The 23,080-nt window shown below is 36.8% G+C and overlaps 1 protein-coding gene across 1 annotated transcript in view; it reads left to right on the top strand.

Annotated features, from left to right (window-relative positions):
• LOC127426981 (voltage-dependent T-type calcium channel subunit alpha-1G-like) overlaps positions 1 to 23,080 on the top strand; it is a 334,253-nt gene that overhangs the window by 53,706 nt on the left and 257,467 nt on the right. The window lies entirely within an intron of this gene.

Genomic DNA, 23,080 nt, shown 5'->3' with positions numbered 1-23,080 from the left:
GATGAATAAGCACTAAATATGCTTCTCATGTGGCACGTGGATGTGTGTCGAGTAATAGCTGGGTAAAGACTGGTATCGCTTACGTGTCGCACGATCCACTGAGAATCTCTCAAGTGATGAGCTCTTCTCAATCTTACTTCTGTGTACTGGAGCATGCAGGTGCACGTGTCAACCGGGCTTCCCTCTAAATGTGTCCTCCGGTAACAGGGTAGCGCAGAGTGGATCACATGTGCAACTTCGTGATCATACTTTCTATCCATCCAAAAGTTATCAAAAGCACTGATAATTTCACACACAATTTAGAAAAAAACAAAATAATACATACTGGTAGCACATGGATATCTAGTTTACTTGCTACTAAGAGCCACAAACAAAACTGGCAAATCCAGTAATTAGTGCTTCCTTAAAAGCATTAATTGTATTAACTGTGTATACTGCAAACCGGCCTTGGTTTCCAGGACAACTGATTAAAAAAAAACACAAAAAAAAAAAACAAACATGTGTGCCATTTACTTAAAAAAGTTATGTAAAAGCAGCCAGTCTGATTAGAGCTTGCTAGACTGAGAAAGTAATTTCCAGTTTTCTGTGTAATATGCATGTGGCTGTGCCATTTGATGCTGAGACCAAGACTATATTAATGACTATGTCATATTAAGGTGTTAGGCCATAACTGAGCAATCATCTTTAGCTAACATCATTGTCCATCCTAATGTAACTTCAAAACCATCCATTGTTATTGGGCATTTTTATTATCTTTCTAGCACCTCTTTTGTCTGTCACCATCTTATCAGAGGCAAGACGGATGTCCAGCCACTAAAATAATTATATAGATATTAAAGACTGACTGCTGGACCTTCTCCAAATCAGCTCCCCTACATTTAAAACTGGAGTTCTGAAATCTCACAATTGCAGATCAAAGAAGTATATCACACTTTGGCACTCTTCCTCTCTGCTCTGTTTCTCTTTCATTTGCCTTGTTCTTCCCCTCTCCCCATTCCTCTGTTTGCTTCCCCTGAGTCAAAGTGCTTCTCTTCTTCTCAAATGTTGGAGGATGTGAAAAAGGGCTACTGAGAAATGGCTGCTCTCTCTCAGATACTGGACCAGCCACTGACATTCTGTGATATGGATACATTTACTGCACTGCTCACTTTAAGTCACACTCAAGGTGTTTGTGTGTGTATACTTGTGTGTGTGTGTGTGTGTGTGTGTGCTATAGCTTGGGTTTCTCAAAAGTGAGCTAAATCTGACCGATCCAGCCCTTTGGGGAGATTCGGGTATGCCCTTAACTGAAAAATCTATGTTCCATTTGAGGATGTCCCTGCTAAATAAAAAAAATAAAAAATAAAAAACATACTAAAAATGTAAAAAGTTTTCTTAGAGTTTGGCTTAAGGTTAGTCAGTGGCATTAATCATTAGCATTATATGAAAACCATATACTGTAATGTATGTCCTCATTTACTGTACAGTACGCATCTCATGACTTGACATCACAAAACAAGAACCATCAAAATTAATTGGTTCTTATGTTATGATATCATGTCCTTTGATCACAAGACTTGCAAGTACCAAAGAGATTTGATGTTATTGTCATGTCACCATATTTGATTTGGGCTCTGTATACATGATTTGATTTGAAAGTTTTTTAACAACTTAAATTTTGGTCTGTTTATCAAGTGAGTCACTATCAACTGCTATTGTATAGAACCAAAATATATAATTTGTATATATACATGTGACAGCTGGGTTTGGATCAACTTGAGGTTGAGCAAATAATTTTTGGTCGAAGTAGATGTTTTAGATGTGTTTGATGAAGGAATGGTGTGATACTGTAGGTAAGGATGCAGCAGAGAAATTTTACACTTCTCATACTGTATGTCACACTGTTTTATTGACATTTCAGCTTCATTTATATGATCTACAAACTTTAATGCCCAAATCTCCAAGGTTGTCCAGCAAATTAAATTAGATTTATTCTCTTTTGAAACTGACAGGTGCTCTCTAAGGCAGTTTCTTTTTCAGGTTGTGTAGTTATGGCACTGTCTCCATAACTGTGTGAAGTGCAGCCGTAAAGTTAAATAGAGTACATTGCTGCTTCCTGAGGCATCCTTTGCTTTGGCACTAACCATTGTCTCTTAGTGCTTCTGACCCCAGGCTCAGCTGATTATGTTGGTGGGTGTTTAATCACTGGAGGATTCAATGGTAAACTTGTATATGTTGTGAGACTTGGTATGGAACTGCAGGGTCTTCCTGCCTCAGTATTAGAGTTTGATGTTTTCCTGTTGCCAGTTTATTGGGCAGAACTACTTTAAAGGGATAGTTTAAAAATATAATATTCTGTAATTATTAACTCACCCTCTTGTTGTGCCAAACCCACATGAATGTCTTTTTTTCTGTGGAACACAAAAGGAGATGTTTGGCAGAATGTTAACCTTACTAATAAGCTCAGTCACCGTTCACTTTCCTTGCATCTTTTTTCCATACAATGAAAGTGAATGGTGACTGAGGCTGTCTGCCCAGCCAAGATATGTTATTCTGCCTAACATCCTTTTGTGTTCCAACAAAGAAAAAAAAAAATGTGTTGGGTTGCCACTTAATGTCCAATGTAAAATCTGTGTCCTGAACTAAAACAAACTGAAAACTGCCACTTTAAAATACAGTACCTTGAAGTACCATGTTAAATCCATGGTTATCATTCAAAAATACCATGAAATTACAATCACTGCACCATGGAACCGCCACATTACTTTTTTGTATAAGGTGCTATGCAGGTAGTTGTTATTTATCATCAATCTGACACCTATTTCAGGCTCCATTTGTCAATCTGAAAATTGTTTGTTGACAACTGAATGTATTTGCCGTAGTCCGACGAGTCTCATTTAAACAACAATGACATTTAAAATTCAGCTTGTTGTTCTCTTTGGAACACTCATGATTATTTTAAAATGGGGCAGGAAGTGTGTCTGTTTGCTTGTGTGTGTGTGTGTGTGTGTGTGTGTGTGTGTGAGAGAGAGAGAGAGAGAGAGAGAGAGAGAGAGAGAGAGAGAGAGAGAGAGAGACCGTGAGAGACAGTGAGCCACAGGCTTTTCGGAGGGAGAATATCTTAGAAGGCAGGTCTGATATTTGATTTAACTGGTGATTGTCCAGTGGTTTAGAGTGGCTTTTAATCCTTTGTGAAAGGCTTACATGAAAATATATATAAATTAGTGTGGGCTAATTTGGCTGTGTTATGAATAGCTAATGAGCACCTCGCTATAGCTTTGCTGGTGGCTCATTACAGAGTGATAACATGTGCTTAGTCTTTGAACGGTCTCTTGTTTGGGAGCTGCTGGAGTTGTTATGCTTCCAGTCCTTGTTTACATGTTGTCCTATTTTTATTTTTTGTAAAATGGTTGCCGTGGTTTCCTCTCTTCTTCAGAGGAAACCAGGTGCAGGTAGCTTATTATGAGACTGTAGCATATGCATGCTTATGGTTGTTTTTTCAAAAAGCTTCGGTGACCATATTTCTGTTGGTCTTGTTCTTCAGCTAAGGTTACCTGAGGTAGATTCGTTGTTTTGTGGTATTTGACCTGGCTTTTTGTCAGTAATGTAAATCTGTGGTAACCATGATACATGGGTATAGTGAGAAGCAGCAGTGACTGCAGAGAGATTTTGGTACTATACTCTTAAGCAAATTTATTTTTGCTTCCGTCTGTGCTGTTTTTCAATTGTTTTTCTATGTAAACATGCACAAGGTTGACGTCTTAGCCGAAGTAAGCTGAAGTAGCCTGACAAAAATGTCTCTATAGTCTCAATAAAAATTAATGGATTAAATGAACTGCACTTCTGGTTTAAATATGATTAAAAAAAAATTCTCACACAAATGTTTCACTTATTCTTACATTATTGCTATAATTGCTATAAATATTATGTCAAAGTCAATACCATGGGTTCATTTCCTATGGAACACAGATTCTAATAAAACGTATACCTTAAATTCACTGTAAGAGGAAGTTTAGACTGAATGCATTATTTCGTAATAAAAAAAAAAGCAAGACGCAGCACAAAACAATATAACAACACAGTTGTCTCAGTTTTTAAAAAAATGTAACACTCCAGCGTGAGATGCTGATTAAAGCGAGATACAGCGCAACGGTCAAAAATGACCATTCAGTGCATACTGTATTTATGTTGGAAAAACGAATGAAAAATGGTGAGGATGGACACAAAAGTTCATTTGATGTAAATGGCCTTGAAGTCACTTTAGACAAAATATTGTATTATATGTACATTTTTAGCTAATTTGTTACAGTTTATAAAACATGCACTCCGCTTCACTGTGTTACAGCCTATACAGCTAAAAACTTGCTTCACGACTCACTTTTTGCACCCCTCTGTGAACATTTTACGTGGAAAAAAGATCTCACACGTGCCCATACGCCCAACAACACTTACCGCTTTGGACACTGGGGGCAGTGTTTCGAATTTTGTTGAGCTCAGACTGATTCTAGCTAAAGAAAAGTCAACTTAAGGTTTCTGATTTCACTTTGAGATCAGTCTCTTCCACAGCCAGTTCTATCAGAAAGACTTGTAGATTAAGTGAAACTGACATGATGTTTATTTGATGAAATAATGACGAAAACACATGTATTTAATATCTCTTTGGCGTATGCCCCATCTAATGTCCAATGAGATTCCAACTTGAACTGTCAGATCCTGGCGGAAGATAGGAGGCAAGGGTGAGGAGCTTACACCCGTAGCAGGATGGGACTCTACTGGTAATAGTGGGGAGGTCAAGATAGCCACGTTGGCTCACTGAAACAGAAAAGTGATAGGCTGTTAGCAGACTTTTAAAGCGAGGGCTAGTATATAATCGGCTAAGAAGCTAAATAGGTAATGGCGTGAAGATGTATCGTTATGAATCTTCCCGCTAGAACTACGCTTATGCTTACATTTCCAGAGTTTTTGCTACATATTTTTCCCATCATTTTCTTTGCCTTTGTTCTTGGAACTTCTTTAAAATAATAATCTGTGGCTCATCAGCGAGGTGATCAAAGAATAGCTGTGGGGTTTCTAACCTAAACCAATTGATCTTAAATTTTCAATCTCATTTGAGAACCTTTTGTTGCCCCACTCTGTGCCATATGGACCTCTCATGACCCTCTCACTCTTGCAGATGTTTTTAAATTTAAACTTTAAACACCAAATAACACATTTTGATAAATTCAGCCAACTAGTTCATTACTCGCTCAATTATTTTCAGCTGTCAGCTACAATAACTCTCTCTTCTATTTGATATGAAAACGCCTGAAGAAAACTTGTAGAATCTCTTGTCATATCTTCATTCTGTTTGAGTAATTATTACATGCCAGTGTTACTGAAAATATTTAAAAAAATAAAATAATAATAATAATTATAATAAATACAAAAAAATGCTTAAACCAGCCTAAGATGTTTTGCTGGTCTTAGCTGGTAAAGCTGGTCTCCCAGCCTAGGGCCTGACAGGTGCCCAAAATCCATCTTAAACAAAACAAACAAGCTAAGATTTTAGGTTTAAATGATAAATCATGTGGTATATTTTATGAATAGGATGTCACAGTGTTGGATGTTGGTGGTATTGTAGGGAGGTATTTCAGGACTTTGACAGAAGAGTCTCTTCCTCCTAGTTATATGTAGGAAGCAGAAGTGAAGAGGATATGTAGGGTAGCGTGGGTGAGGAAGTGTTTAAAATCACACATTGAAGACTTGATTAGTACCTTTCACTGCATCGGAGGATGTCGGAGCGAGCAACCTTATATGTTTCAGAATGGAATTGAAAGCTAGGAATTTTCTCTCTCTTTTTTCCCCAAATGAATGAAAAGGTTAATCCAGGCATGCAAAGTGAATTAATTTAGCAGAAAAAAATCACTCAGAGTTTGTTTTCCAGAAATGCAAAGCCACTGAATGTTTTCTCTTGCACCAAAGCACTCTTTGTTTGTCAGGATAGATTCACTTATGGAGCCACAAAGTCTAGAAAGGAATTCTTGTAGATGTTACCTCATTCTCTCTCAGGATTCACCCTAAACGTCCTCTGACAAGCTCGAGAGAGAGAAACTTCTCGGACGATTCATGCTTAAAACACGCGGGAGACTCTGACAGACTTCATCGCAGAAATAAACATCCCTCCAATGCTGAAATGACCAGTTTCATAGTCTGCTGTGATCGTGACGATTTCTCATACGGAGAGATGTAACAGAACATGGCAGAATAATATTAAGGGGTCTGGGAATGATGCCGGAAAAGTGCAGCCCCCAGAGGCGATCTTAATGTGAGGGACATAATGGGCTTGGCATTATAATCTTGCCTGTAACCACCTAAGTTGCACAGATGTAGCTAAATCTTTGCCAACATCTAGGAGTGTTTCTCATAGTGTTTAGACCAGCAACATGTCACTATTTGTTGTTATGTGATTTAGAGGCTAAGTGGTTTGGGCAGACAAGAAATAGAGCTGAGTTGTTTATCATATCCCATTCTCTCTTTTAACATCACAATCTAAGTGCATGACCTGTGCTAACACACCTTTAATTTATTTTCTCCTTTATGAGATTGAACATTCTTAGTGCAAACATGTTTGGCAGAAATGCAGGCAAAGTGTATCCCCAAGCAGGGACTAAAAACGAAATGTTTTTCATTTCGGCTCATTCTAAGCAAAAACGTTTTTTTTTTTTTTTTTTTCGTTCTGGTTCAGAAGTTCCGCAGCCTCCTTTCCAAAAGGTTACCGGTTAGAACTAAATAAAAGAGCGGTTAATGACGTTCTTTTTAAAATTATAGTACTCTTCTCTAAGGGGTGGGTGAAATACCAATTGCAGTGTTGCCAGATCTTGCAAGAGAAACAAGCGACCTGGTCTGGAAAAACAAGCCCAAAATAAACTACTTGCCTCACCAGCATACAGTTAATTAACAGTTAAGTATAATTTTATTTACAGATCTGCTTAACAGTCAAACCCCCCAAAGCATCAAATCTCTATTAATGCATCATATCTAACAATAATTCAGTGAAGACTTGGAAACAACTGAGAAATGTACTTTTACCTCTTATAATGTTTTCCTTGTAATTGGATTAGCTGTACTTGTATATGTAGTAATTATACATAGTTTTTAAACAGGTCTTCATTCACAGAACATCCACAACGGGCAATTAGGCAAATAAATTTGTGATGCAGCAGTTTCCTTCAGGACCAAAGCACATTTAATTTTTTCAGGCAACATGAAGTGGTCTAGTTCCAAAGATTTACTGTGATAAACCCTTTAGCCTTTAGTTTCATGAAAACATTATTGGAATGAAATTAACCAGTTATAACAAGTTACCAGCATTTAAAAATAAAGTTTTCACTACGGAACAGTTGAAAATCACTTTGTTCCGGTTTTCGGTTACGTTCTGCTAAAAATTTCGTTTGTTTTCGTTTTCATTCCTTGAACCATTTTTAGTCCCTGTCCCAAAGTAATGGTCAGTGCTAAGAGAGGTGTGGCTACTTGTTAAAGTTTTAGCTTAGATTGGTTTGACATTTTTCACTTGTGACACAATTCACAATGACGTTGAAATTGTAGCATGTAGAAGAGGCGGGTTGGGAACCACTGCATTATGTTCCATTTGTTAACATTAGTTAACAGCATTAGTTAAAACGATCTAACAATGAACAATACATTTACAGCATTTATTAATCTTTAATTTTAGTGTTTAAAAGTTAATGTTAATTTCGCTATATAAATTCTTAAAATCAAAATTTATATTTGTAAACAGTAGTTAATGCACTTTGAACTAACATGAACTAACAATTTCTTCTGGTAATTATTGGGATTTTGGTTGAATAATAAACTCTATTTGGAATTGTATTCATTTTGGACTCTTTGTCTGTGCCTGTAATAGTAAGAAAAGAATTTTAAAAAATGTTTTTAATCCTATAAATCAATTCTAAAAACTATCTGCCAATTAATTGGTTATCGGACTTTCCCACCACCTTTGTTATCTTATTGACAAAATCCACTATCGCTTGACCTCTTTTTGTGACAGCAGTGTTTCGTATAGTACATTCAAAATGGCAAAATCTTTTTTCCTGGCAAAATTGTATTTCTTAAGTTCTCATATTGACTTAAGTTGCCTACGCCACATATTCAAATGCCCAACAAAGGATGGCATCCTACTGTAGTAACGCCACTGAGAAAAAGGGAGGAGAAATAGTTGAACAATAGAAGTAGTAGGTGGTTTACTGGAAGACTGATGGTATGAATGCTTGCATATCATTCCAAAAGAACAAACAGTCCCCAAGCACACAGTGGATGAATCACATTATGAATGTGGAATTTCAGATTCACAGACTTAATGTGCTGACTGACTGAATATGCTTGAATTCGCCTCTGATTTCATTTGCAATGCACATCATCATCTTAATTATATTTGCAATCTCAGGAAAGTTATTGCTTTTTGTACTGAAAGTTCCTTTCTGGTATGATTAGTGTACTCAAATAATTTATTCTGCACCTTTGAGGAATTGTTACAGTTTCTTAAAATTCTGTAATAATTTAATTTAATTTACCTTCATGTCGTTCCAAACCCATATGATTTTCTTTCTTATGAGACACACAAAAGATGTTTTTATTCATTTTCTCGTTTAAAAATTCTCACTTGAACATACATGCCACTTTGAACGAGATTTTTTCATGCACTCATAAACGTGCAAAAATTACTTAAATTTTGGGTTATTTCTTACCAAAACCTATCATATGCCTTCAGAAGACTTGGAATAAGATGCATGAGTGGCAAGGACTACTTTTATGATACCTTTGGGTCCTTTTAATGTACAACATAATGGGAAACATCTCCTTTGTCTCCTGCATAAAAAAGTCACACAGGTTTTGAAGAACTTAAGGGTGAGTAAATGAAGACAGAATTTTTTTTTTTTTTTTTTTTTTACTGTTTCATTAGGCATCTGTGCCTTCTCCTTGCTGGTGCCCACTGGACTAGTAATTACTAAAAAAAGAATGATGTTTAACTGTCAGCGATAAGGTTTACTGCACCTCCTTTGTGGATCTGAAAGTGGTTTTATAAAAGTGCTGTAATGGGGCCATTTGTATAACCTTCAGATCTTTCAACGTTATGAACTATTAAACGGAATCTCTTGCTCTTCACTTGATCTTTTCTGCTTGGACTCTCTCCTTAAGTGGCCAGTGCCAAAAGTTCAGGAAACAATCTCATGATACATTCGCCGCCTGTAGAAATAGCCTTTTTCGTTCAGGGAAAGCCATATTGCAGATTGAAAGAGCTGCCTTTCGTCTCTAGACCTCGCCTCATAAATATTGTACAAAAGTCGAAAACTTGGAAGAAGAAAGAGGAGATGAGGCAGTGGGGAAGAAGAATAGAACGGAGGCGGAAAAGTAGGGCAGAGAGGAGCGAGTCAGAGCAGCCCAAAATGATGATAGAGGGAGAAGAGGTGCTTATTAGAGGAGTGCAAGGATTTGAACACTCCACACATCTGCTGCTGTTGCTATTACTGTAGACAGACCCACTGAGGCATAAATGAGCACTGTGGGCCCTCTCAGTCAAACCTGCACCTAGCACATGACTACACCACATTTAAATTTGTGTGATGAACACAGCATGTTTTTTGATCTGTGGAACAGTGAATGCAGCTTGCAGTTGGGCTGGGTGATCTAGCTAAAAAAAAAAAAAAATGCATCTTGATATTTTCATCTTTTTGACAATATTCAATACAATATTCATGTCTGAAATGGCTTAAAAGGGTGTTTTTTATTTTATTTTAATTTTGACCAAACAGACTTTGTAGCCAATTAGATGCCAATAAAGATGCTAAAAGTAAAATACTGTAAAAGTTAAAAATAACCAAGGCATGTTTTTCACACTGTTTTCCATTAAATTAACACAAAGAGGGATGGTATTCTCAACTTAGGACATTGATTGATTGATTGATTGATTTACCATCCCAGATGTGTATGACTCAATGCAAGTGAATGGGTGCCAACATTTTAAAGCTTCAAAATCCATATAAAGGCAGCATAAAAGTAAAAGTAAATCCATGTGTTCAGACATGATATGTGTGGGTGAGAAACAGATCGATATTTAAATAACTTTTGTCATAAATTATCCTCCCTGCCCATTAGGGGGCGATATGCTCAAAGAATGTGAATCACCAAAAACAGAAGAAGAAGAAAATGAAAGTGAAGGAAAAAGGACTTAAGTATTGATCTGTTTCTCACGCACACCTATCACATCGCTTCAGAAGATATGGAGTTAGTCACCAGAGTCGTCTGGACTACTTTTAAGTTGCCCTTATGTGGATCATTTTGGCACCTATTCACTTGCATTGTATGGACCTACAGAGCTGAGATATTCTTCTAAAAAAATACTTACACATCCGGGATGGCATGAAGGTGAGTAAATGATTAGAGAATTTTCATTTTTATGAACTAACCCTTTTATAGGTAAACGAAAAGCACATTAAAACCATTGTGATACACAATGTTGCTTCATTTATTTTGTTGCTTTATTTATTTTGCACACAAAATCATCACAGATGGGCTATTTCATGAATATTCACTATATATTGCCCGCCCAGGCCTAGCTCGCAGACAAACTATACTGTTGCGCAGACATCTGTCTGTTGGAAAGTCTCTGGAGTTGATGGTGTTGGATTTGTTGTGAACTACTCTAGTGAAATTCAGATGTATCTATTGGTGAGCCCTAATTAAAGGCATCACAGGTTTTGTTGTTGTGGAAACAAAGAGAGCACCATGTTGTTCCATAAAATAATGCCAGATAATGTTCTGAGCTCTGATTAAATGGAGGCTATTATTTTTTGCTGGTGCTTTTCTTAAACAACGGGATTAATGCTTTGCAAATTTGGCCGAACTGAAGTAGTCTGGACTGCTTGGCTTGTGTATGGGTATTTCTCTGAATAGAGGCAGAAATGGGTTGCTGGAATTTTGGGTTTTGCCATTACCACCATGACCTGTAATCACTATTACAAGCTGTGACATGCTGATGACTGTGCTTGTGATGAAATCTTTGCCATTTTTGCAAAAAAAAAAAAAAAAAATAGCCTCATAGATGATGCAAGTTTAGCTGTATAGCTACATGTAAAATACAGTAAATTAAATAGAAAATAAGTAAAAAGTCATCAAAATAATTCAAGTTAACAAAAATATAATTGGTGATGTCACGTAATAAGTGTACATGCCTATCACTAAGAATAAAATGTACATTTTCTTACCTTACTGGAGATCAAAACACAAGTCCTCTTTCTTGACAGACATGTGCTCCACTAGGATCTCAAGTTACCATGGCTACCAAGTAAACTTAATGTTGAAAAAACTTTATTTCAGTGCATTATGTAGAGTGTGTTGGTAATGACGGATACATTAAGGGATAGGTACAAATTAAAGGAAATAAAGAACAAAATCCAGATGTATATATACTTAAAATGAGCTAATCATTTGTTAGCTTAAACAATGTTTAATTAAAATACACTAAAAATGTCAACATTTTGTAAGAAATCTTTAATTTATATGGCATTATATTTGAAACTTAGCATTGGGGACAGCACCAAAACATGCATTTTCTACCATTAAACACAAATAAAATGTACTAAAATAATTATCTTGAGACACAATAAAAAAAGTCTAGATGTGTCTGTGTCTAAACTGACTTTGGACATTTAAAATAGTCTATAGTATAATAGAAATACTGTAAATCCCAGGGACAGAAATATGCCTGTAATCTGAGAATCACCCGTATATTTTCACTGGATAGTATTTATGCTTTTCCTTTTTCCTGGCGACTGATGTCTCTCACATCTTGAATGACAGAATAAGTATACACAGGGTTGATATGTGCGTGTATGGTTATGTTTGCATGCTGTGTAAATGTCTAATGGTGTTACGTATGTCTGGAAGCATTTGTGTGAGGAAATCTGGGTTAAAAGGAACACTGTCCTACTGCTTTTGCTTGTATATGCAACTGGATATCTTTTAATAAATTCTTCAATGCTGAATATCTGGTAATTTCACTAGCAGAGTCTCAAACCCTTAATTACTGAGGTAACCAAGAGAAACCTGCAAGAGAAAAAATATCAGAGAGTCTTTGAGTTTATGAGACATAACATCAAAAAAAAAAAAATCTCTTCTGATGTTGAAATGAAACAGCACAGTGCGTGTGTGTGTGTGTGTGTGTTTGTTTTCCCGGAAGAGCTACTCAAGCTGCTGTTGTTATTTCTAGCATCTTCACACTCTTTCACAGAACAGAAAAAGGAAATGCTCATTTAACATTTTGATGTCTCTGCCTGAATTCCTTTTGTCCTCCTTCTCCATTTCTGCTTCTACAGTACACGATATAAAATGTTTTTGTTTGTTTGTTTGTTTTTTTCACCGAAAGATGATGCTGACCCTTTTTTTCCCCAACATTTAATAAAGACAAGGATGTAACCAAATATTCAAGGTTGTGGGGGACCAAATGTAAAAGTTTAGGAATTGGTAATTGAAAACCCACATTGATTGACCACTAATCTGAATATTGGGTAAAAGGGGCCCTTTTGATGTCTATAATAATAATAATAATAATAATAATATCAACAATAATATTACTATTAATATGTTGCTATTAATATTAGGGTATTCAGGGCTAAAGGCTCCGTGAGGTAAAAGCCTCTATTAATTTTATTTTCTCCCAAAACACTAAATAGCAACATAAACTACCACAGCACTTTCCTAAACACCTGTTTGTCACTATATGCTGGAACATTTCCTGTTCCATGAGATCTTTGCATGTGGTGTCTAAAGGTTGATTTTGAGGCAATTGGATCTATTTTTTATTATTATTTTTTTAAATTTATGTAGCTAATGAAAATCCCTTAAATTAACATTTCTTTTGAGACAAAATACTTATTTATCATTTTCAGTTTTGTTTAAGGTCATTAAATCAAAGATTTTTCAATAACTGTCCAATAAGTGAAAGGATAGCCTTTGGGGTAAAAAGCCCCCTGTTGCAGGGGCTAAATGCCCCTATTAAACACATTGTTTTTCTTAAGTGGGAGGAATAAATTTGTAATTAAAAATGTTGGAAGTGGGCTCATATTGACTCATCCAATCATAATCGAGATGTGTTTGTGTTTGAAATGAACAGGAAATGGTTTACTTTTTCTGAAGTGGTTACTTTGAGTAAGCATCATCTTAATTTGTTACTCAAAAAAGCATCTTGCTGTTTAAAATTATTTGCATTAGTTGACAAATTGTGCCCTATAACTATTGCCCCGGTACCTACACGAAATCACTTTAAACCCCCTAGGGGCTTTTTACCCCAAGTGAGGGAGCCTTTTACCTCAAGTGTGGGATATCAATCTATTATTATTATTGTTGTTATTATTATTATAGACATTGAAAGGGTAAATATATAACATACATATTTATTGAATAACCAAATTTCTATCAACAGATATCCAAAGTAGAAAAAGAAAAGAAAAAGAAGCAGCTAGTAACCAGGAATGGAAAGATAAGGCTACCAAAAGGTGAATAACACTGAATATAGTGGTCTATTGTGGTTATGGATCTGGGGAAATAGTATTTTATTTAAACCATTAATATAAATGATCCCCAATTACTTTGAAACAGGTTTAAAATATGAATTATTTAAAATTTAAATTATCTCCTGTGTGGTCATGGGAGTTTAACAGTAAAAATTAGGGGTGTGCAACGAAGCCATTATCTGTATCTGTATTTTTATTTGTTCATATGACAAAATTATTTGTATCTGTCTCTGTATTTGGATAGAGCCTGGTGTGGGCGGGGCTTAAACTGGAAGTGCGTTAAAACTAAATGAAACGCCCATTTTTCAATGTTACTCTTATGTTTATAGTTTCTATTAATAAAATATGCCTTGCGTATGCTTTTTCATAATAATAGCTTAATAATAATAATAATAATAATAATATCATATAATTATATAATATTATTATTATATAATTATTATTTAATTAAATTATTTTTTATTACCAGATGAAGCTGAATTTTTGGCCACATTATCTGTGGAATATGTTGTTAACTGTGGTTTCTCCTGGTATTTCTGATATTAATATCTGCCTGAAACAGAATTTTCGTTCATCTGTTCATGTATAACAACATTGTTCTGGAGGCAGGAAGTGTCAAACAAAATGTGAAATGTCAAGCACACCTTTTGCAGTGAATAATAAATACAAATTCAAGAATTAAAAGAAATATAATAAATCAATATAGCCTATAAACAGGTGAAAGTCCCATAAATCTATCGGGAATTTTTATGATAAGACACCATTATTTAGTTAATAATAATAATAATAATAATAATAATAATGTTAAATTTATGCAGCACCTTTTCAGAGCTCAAGAACACTTAACATTCTCAAATTTAGCACAGTTTAAAGAAGATCAAGAACTAAAAAGACAGAGCAAGTTTCTGTTTCTTTGTTTTACATGAATACTCTATGGAGCATTTAAACCTTTATGGAGCATTTTAACTTTTTTCAGAATAAAGTCTTAACCAGATAATTTCCTTAATCACTGATGTGAATATAAATGTGGTCAACTTTAAGAGACGGCTAGACAAGCTCCGACGTGAAATCATCTCTTCAGTTCAGGAATTTAAAATCGTGGCCAGGTTTAGGCTATAAATAAATACATGGGAATCGTATGATGCATTAACATAGACATTTCAAGAAGTGGAAAGTGTACATGATGTCGTATATTAGTTAATATTACACTTGACAAGCTCCAGACGTGCACAATTTAAAGAGACAGCAAACGGAGTCGAGACCGCGGCCATCCGATCTGAAATTACACAGTGCGCATTTTAATTCAATGTCACTTTATGCTTGTGTTTCTTGGATCATCAGTCAAATATTTTTTATATTATTCTGATGAATCCATTATTCGTTTTGAAGTCATTATTCATGCCTTTCCAAATAGGGTATTCGGCTTCGGACACATCCCTAGTAAAAATAGATGCTCAAGTGTTTTGTGTAGTCTGCCATGCTGATTGATAAATTGCTGTGCTTGTTGTCGTCCTGATGGAATAGAGACTCACAAGAGGAAGGATGCAGAATCTCCCTTCAGCAACTCCTCACTGGCTGCTGAGATGATTAAAGCAGTGACCTCTGTCAGTCTTAAGAGCTAATGAAAAATACCCTCTCCACCAGCACGCCGCCATTCATCACGCATCGCTTATCTTTATGCTGCTTATTTCTATTAGCAATCCTTGATTTACTCAGTGATTGTGTGTGTGTGTGTGTGTGTGTGTGTGTGTGTGTGTGTGTGTGTGTGTGTGTGTGTAAAGTGTCTACTCTTGCATCAGTGTAGATCAGCACCACTTTAGACACAGTGATCTAAAATGGGCCTTGGGTATCCATCACTGTAGAAAATATTGACAAACAGTTGCTCACTTGTTAGTTAGATTGTATAGTTAGTTAATACACTAAAAACTGACACTTGAGGGTTTGTATTAAACTTGAGACTTGCTTGAACCTGATCTCTACCTGATATTAAATGTTTTTGGTTAGATTGTTTTAGCATTTTTTCTAGATCACTTTCCTTTGTACTTAGTTTATTTAAGGTGCTAGTTTTAAGCTGTTTGGGGTATGCATTAAGCATGAGGTGTTGTATGTTTGCTGAGGCTTTAGTATTCAGAGTCTTTTGTAGCCTCATTACAAGGGCCCGAGGCGCATTGAACTTTATGGTGAGTCAAATGCCACCAAAGCTCTGCTGTCAACCTAGTTTGCATCAGCTTGTGTTTTCTTCAGCCTCATTAGAGAATACCAGGCAGTCCCGTGCACTACCTCAGCCAACACTTCAAAGAAATAAATGCAACACACACACATATACACAAATGCAGGCCTGCTGCTCATTCTTTGGTGGGCTGAAACACACTTTAATGTTTCTATTTTTACATCAGAACTAGTAAACATGCGTTCTTATGCTCTTGTGTCCCTCAAACTCCATTTGATGTACTTACTTATATACATTACGTAAACCAATGGAAATTTACTTGGCCCGTACAGAGATATATTTGTTATGGAAATCTGAATCAGATTCTGAAAGCCATTTAGTAAAATGGTAGCAGTCCATTATGTTTGTCTAATTGGTCTCCATTGAACCTGTGAAAGTGAATATACGTTTGGGTTTAGAGGTGGGTGGTATGTCCAGAATGAGTAACTGAGTAATTTTATTTCACTTTAACAGTATATTTAACAATATGGTAATTTTTGCTGGAAATTCAACCCTAAAATATTTTATGTATTACATATGTATTAATGTCTGTTTAGTTTTTCTTTATGTAATCTTAGTGGCTTAAATTAAAGTGATTTATAACAAATTAATGATAAGTCTGCAATCAGTGCAAAAACAACTTCAAGCATTATGTAGCACTTACCGAATGCCTACCGATTGACATTTCTGCCATTGCATGGATGGTATATAAGGTCATACCACCCAGCCCGAGTTGGGGTAATCATTTATTACATCCCTTGGCAAGGTTTCTAGTGGATAAATGGATGTTAATGTTTACAAAACTGTATGAAGCGTAGTGTTCAGTGAAACAAGTGGGTCTCCATTAGCCTTGAACAGTATCATTTAGAACCCTCAAGATAATAACGGGATATTTTCATATTTAGGGGATTGCAGATATGCTGTAATTCAGTAGACTCATGTTGTGGTTGAATGCAGATGAATATATCATCGAACAGCTGGTTCTGCCCAGCCAGACTGTCTCTGTTTCTGTCTCAGGACCATTTAGCTCCCGAATTCTAGGCCAAACTTCTCACTACCATTGCACTATCAATTCATCTGAAAGCTGTGAAATAGTTTAGGGTCAGTCTAGACAGCACGTCTGAAATATTTGTTTGGCTTCGGTCACTGTCTCAGAATGAGAAAATTAGAAGAACATATTTTGTATCATGTTGCGGAATACGGGGGCCAAAAATGAGGCAAATCCAAAATTCAGTCGTCATAAAGTCACTTGCCAAATGAATGGTCTGAAAATGTTGGTGATCAGATCGGCCTCAAGTTTTGCTTGAGAAACCACTTCATGATTGCACATAATGGAGAACAAATGCATGGGACTGCCCCATTCTAGTGGATCTTTCAGCTCAGTGACTAAGACGGGTTCCACCTGACCTCAGAACAGCAGGAGTCTGTCTGCACGTGGGATCCAGCTGGAATAATAGGGCGGATGGGGCGGCCCGAGTGCAGTATGTGTGTGGGACTGTGACTCATGGTAACCTCTGATATACAGTATTTGAGTGTACTCTGCCTTCTTTTGGCTGCAGAAAGCCAAGACTTCTAAACCAGGAACTGAGGGTATTAATAGCGCTGTTAATTCGCAAGTTGGGGGAAGTAATGTTTTTTTAGTGAAAGAATCATGGAGAAAATGTCCCGGCAATTAGTAGAACTTTTGAAAGTTTAGCTGTCACCTCGCTATTCCAGAATGAACTTTTGTTGCCTGAGGGGGATCTATTATTGAGAGACCATTCAGAGGGAGGGGCTATTTTCTGTCAGCCAATAAGTGTAGAGCGTCCCTGTACTTCCCTGTTGATTTTAAAGTAACGCAAACCAGATGAAGCCAGCGTGTGCTGCGTTAATGACCCTTTGTGAGCACGGGCCTTAGAACTGCAGTTGAGAGAAGAGGATCTTTCTAGAGTCAACAATCCTTTAAAACAACACCGTGTTTGATTTGCTTGAAATATTAATCAAGGCGATGTCGTTAGCATCCCGAGTTTTAATCAGACATTCAGCCTCTCTCAAAGCCAGCCAAAAATGTGGTGATAAGCCCCCTTAATGAGCAACACTCAGGTAAGAATCTAGTGCTGGCTAATTACAGTTTTCTATTTAGTAAAGAGCACCGTTTTGACATCTACTATTGTATATTATAAGATGAAGCGGCAGCTGCGTAACCATACCTCTTTTCACTTCTTTGGTTTAGAGTTATTGAACAAGGTACTATACGTGAAAAGGTTGAAATCACTGTGTAAGAATGATAGTGCTTCATAATCAGAACACTTCAGCTGATACCACGTAGCAAGATGTCATATTAACTGATTTTCCGGGAACACAGTCATGAGAAGATGCACAATATCAACGTTGTATGTGCTGAATGTGCATTTGGTACGCCACTAATTGCCTTTTTGCTTTGTGCTAAGTCATTGGATTTTTAGAACCAAATTCAGGGAGAAGAGAAAGGAATTATGATAAGTACAGCCTTACCAGATTATGCAGACATGAAAACTCAAGAACTGAATGTGAAATACGCCCTGCATGACAAAACCCAAGTCATTAAAAAGCCCCAGGAAACGAAATCTGTGAGATTCAGATGACTTCCTCAGTATCTTGGCTTTGTTCTTTCTTTCCTATACATAAAATTCCTCCCAACTCTATCTCTGTTCCAAAACCGACCTAATTAGCATTTTAGGGCATTATAGGTGTGCTTCCGATGCAAAGGCTGTTCTTTCCACAATTTTCCTGGACAGCGAAATTACCCATTATGCTTAGCGCGTGCTTCCAACACAGATGCCACAGACTTCTGGTTAGCAGTTTATTCCCATTACCAAGCACTGAATTATCACTAACAACAGTCAAAACAGTCCATGTTTACTGAATGTGGACATAAGCTTTTGATGGCAATCCCCGAATGGATAAGTACACAATCACACACATTCACATTGTAAAGTTACTTGTTAACACTGGCCTCTCACTCTCTTTGCACACACCCTGTATGTGTATGTGTGTGTATGTGTGTGTGTGTGTAAGAGAGATACAATGACATACAGCGCACATATAAAATGCATGACGATTGTAGAGAGCACTTCAATATGAAAACAGCAAAATCCCGGACATTTTAGGGAATCTAAAAAAACCCGACCGCACGGTTTTTTTAGGTCAGAAAAATTTGTATTGTAAAAATGTATGGACATCTTAGGTTCTATTTAATAATCAGCAGTGTTGGGGATCAGACCTTTGTGTTATTTCTTCGTATTATTTCTGGAAAAAGGTAACATGATCACACAGTAAGTCGGCATGTTGTTTCCGAGAGTTCCAGTACCCTGGGATAGGCCACAATAAGCCATCTCACTGACAAGTGGCATTTCCCAACAGTAGGGCTGAAACGATTAGTCGACATTATCGGCAATGTCGACAATAAAAATGTTTCTAATTTTTTTTCTTTTTTTTTCGAACAGTCGCACCTGACTGAGGAGAAGAATTACACAGCTCACAGTCCACATGCACTCTAAACTTTCACAGCTTCAAGTGATGTAGATCGCAAAGTATGTGGGAATTGTAATGCAAAAATACAAAATAAGAAAATACAGAAGCACTCTCATTGTGGAATAATTGGAGCCGGAGCTGCCGCTCCACTGAAGCAAAACTTGTGTGGCAAGCGTCTTTAAAGGAAACACCCCGGCATTACATCTTAAATGCAGTTATATTTAATGCGTTATAGCTTTATTAAAGTTCAGATAATACGGAAGCAGATCATGTAAATAACTACAAACTCCAAAACTGGCATTTCTCTGTGTGGTCAGCTCCTCTTCTATGAGTTACGTGAATGTCCCGTTCTTAGAGGGAGAGATTGAAACTGCATCCGGCTGAGGCACACTCTGTTGCAGGGACACTCATCCCATGAGCATGCTTAATGCAGCTAGATTATAATATGATGGCTCACGACTTATTGAATAATAATATGTGTCACTGTGCATTTTTTATCGTGAAGAAAATTGGCAATATGCAACTTTATTAATAAGAGAGAGTTTGTTTTTTTGTGAGTTAAAGATGGATTGAAGTGAACAGAAAGGTGAGAGAGGGTAGTCTTCACCCCATCATACACTGCAACAAAATGCGTTTTTGATTTGTTTTTGTTTTGGCTTGTTTTCCAATAAAAACATCTAAAACTCCTTTAAAACAATGTACATTTTCTTAAGCAGCTATACTGCAGAAGAAAACAATTTTATCTGAGAATGTTGAATATAATATTAAAAATACAAATATTTTAAAATATCTAAAAGTCCTTAAAAAAGATACATTCACCTGAGAAGCAGCATATAAGATATTTAGAATTTCTTATAGAGAATAGATCTTGAATATAAGTATATTTTGTCTTTACTGCACTCACAGAAGTATAACCAAGTGAAAAAATACACTTATATACAAAATACACTTATATTTAAGATACATTCTCTTAAAGAAAGTCTAAAAATATTATGTTGATTTTTAAGTAAATGTATCTTGTTTTAAGGATTTTTAGACAATTTTAATTGAAAAACAACACAAAAACACAGTTTATAAAACATGTATTCCTCTTCACTGTATTACAGCCTGTACAGCTGAAAACAACTCACTTCACAATTCGCTTTTGTGCCCATAAGCCCAACAACACCTGGGGAAATGTTTCACATTTCGGTAAGCACAGACCGATTTTAGCATTACGTCTCCTCCTAAGAAACCTTCTTTTAGCCAAATTCTAAAGTAGCATCCCTGAGTTCAAAATGCATTTGTGACCATTATGTGATACAAAAACATTTATGCGTGCGTACATTTGTAAAAAAAAAAAAAAAAAAAAAAAAAAAAAAAAAGGAATTAATTTATCTCCCACCACCACATGTTCCATTTACCTCACTTATCTGTTTATACATTCATTAGTTTACCTTCCCAAGTTTTACCCTGAGGCCCTGAGATGATGGATTTCCTACTGCTCCACAATTTCTGAGAAGAAATGCTCCATTCTGGCATCACCTTTATTGAACTGCTTTACCTCTCATACTGTATATAATCTGTAGTTGTTTATGTAGTCTGTGTTATTCATTGCTCAGGGCAAACAGTCTATCTCATGATTTGGACTAAGATACTGTTGGGGGGGGGTTGTTTCCCCTTTTTCACACAATTTGGAATGCCCAATTCCCAATGCGCTTTTAAGTCCTCGTGGTCGCGTAGTGATTTGCCTCAATCCGGGTGGCGGAGGACGAATCCCAGCTGCCTCCGCGTCTAAGACCGTCAACCCACGTATCTTATCACGTGGCTTGTTTAGCACGTTGCCACGGAGACATAGCACGTGTGGAGACTTCAAGCTACCCACCGTGGCATCCACGCTCAACTCACCACATGCCCCACCGAGAACGAACCACATTATAGTGACCACGAGGAGGTTACCCCATATGACTCTACCCTCCCTAGCAACCGGACCAATTTTGGTTGCTTAGGAGACCTGGCTGGAGTCACTTGAGGCACTATTTAATCATATCACTGCAACCTCTTATGGTGTTTAATGATGGGTGTATTGTGATAGTGTTTGCACTTTTGTTAAAGGGGTCATGACATGCCTCTTTTATTATTTTAATATGTTCCTTGAGGTTGACTTATTTAAAGTTTGCTTTTAGTTAAAACTTACAGTTTGTTTTTTATAATACAATGATCTCTTAAATGTCAAAAGATCAAGGTAAATTGTATTCATCATGTCATGACCCGTTTAATCTTGTGTTCCCTTTTGAATTTGGGATATTTGGCAGTTTGTGGTTCAACATTATTCACAAGAAGTGTGTGACTTTTTATTTTTCTTTATGGGTTTGTGTTTGGTAGAATTATTCTCCTAGAGTATCATTATCATTGGTCTGATCAACCACCACACATTCTGAATCACCTCCATGTTCTGGGAAGATGACTATTGTCTGCTCAGACAATTAAAATTTAAAATAGCTCTAATGGTATAGTTCTGAAGTTTAGAGAGGCTTTGCATTATTAGATTAGAATCCAGAGAAGAAAATAGATGTGACGTGCTAAATATGAACCAAAGCTTGGTTTTTGAGGTTTGTATGTCCACATTTGGTATGTTATGTATTTACCTTTCAGTTCACTGTGGTCTTTACTGAAAAACCACTTGTGCTGTCACAGTTTCTCAAGAAGTCCCAAATCTAACACCTGATACATCAATGTATTATGACGCCTTTGCTGACAGTAACTGTCAAATAACGATAAAATCAGAAAAAGAGAAAATGCACAAAGCAGCTTATGAATGTTTTAAAATTTACAACTTAGTCAGTTAGCAAAGGCACAGTAGTTATTCTTTCCTAAAAGTTACCTAACACTTGTAATCTGGGCATCTTCTATTAGAGATAGTATCACTTTGTGTCACACTGGGGAAAGACAGGACCCAAACGCAGAGGTAAAGCTCACAAGTCTTTAATGAAACAGTTTACACAAAAGCGCTACAGCGCCAGCTCGGCCAAGCTCAATAAGGAAGCCACTGGGGTAAGGGTAGTGTGTTCATCAGTGTGTGTGCTGTGGAGGTCCAGAGCAATCCGTTGAAGAGTGGTGTGGTGCGAAGCAGAGCCCAGAACAAGTCTCCCGACATGCGGGCAGAAACCAAGGAATCCTCCTCAAGCACGATCACCAGGCAAGGCCGACCTGATGGGCAAACACCACTGGAGACAAAGCAACCAACAGAAAGGATCTTCACACTAAACAGGAGAACAACGTTAAGGTACAGCAAACAATAAACCAGCAAACATACAGGGAACACACAAGGGATAAAGTAGGGCGTGCAATCAGAGGAAGACAGGTGGAGTGTGTGAGAAACCCATTACCATAATAAACGCCTCCCCGGCAGCATTCCCAAGGAAACAGCGATTATGCTTACCGACTCCACCTGTGAAACACGAGGGAGAGAGAAAAACATACAACAGAATGAACTGGCAAACGCCTGAGCCATGACACTCTGATGGACAACTTTCTTTATTTTAAAATATATAATTTCTCTGAAATGATTAAAACGGTCATCCATTAAATGTTTTGGTATTCTGAAGAAAATGCGAGTGTTGTTTGCCGTTGTAAAACTTGCCGCCATGATGCCAGGGCGTTGCTATGCAGTTGCTAGACTGCACTGGTTGGTTGCTAGGTGGTTCCTTACTGGCTCAAGTCAAAAGAACCCACCCTTGATATGGCAAAAATGTTTTTTGATATTGAAAATGCATGGTGTCTTATTCACAAAGTAAATTAATAAAAAAAATTTTTTTTAAAAAAGCCAACACCATCAGTTACCTTCTCATAT

Source organism: Myxocyprinus asiaticus, chromosome 36 (assembly GCF_019703515.2).
Source record: "Myxocyprinus asiaticus isolate MX2 ecotype Aquarium Trade chromosome 36, UBuf_Myxa_2, whole genome shotgun sequence".
Lineage (NCBI taxonomy): Eukaryota > Metazoa > Chordata > Actinopteri > Cypriniformes > Catostomidae > Myxocyprinus > Myxocyprinus asiaticus.
Note: the sequence above shows the minus strand (reverse complement) of the source record. Positions and strands in the feature narration are given on the sequence as shown.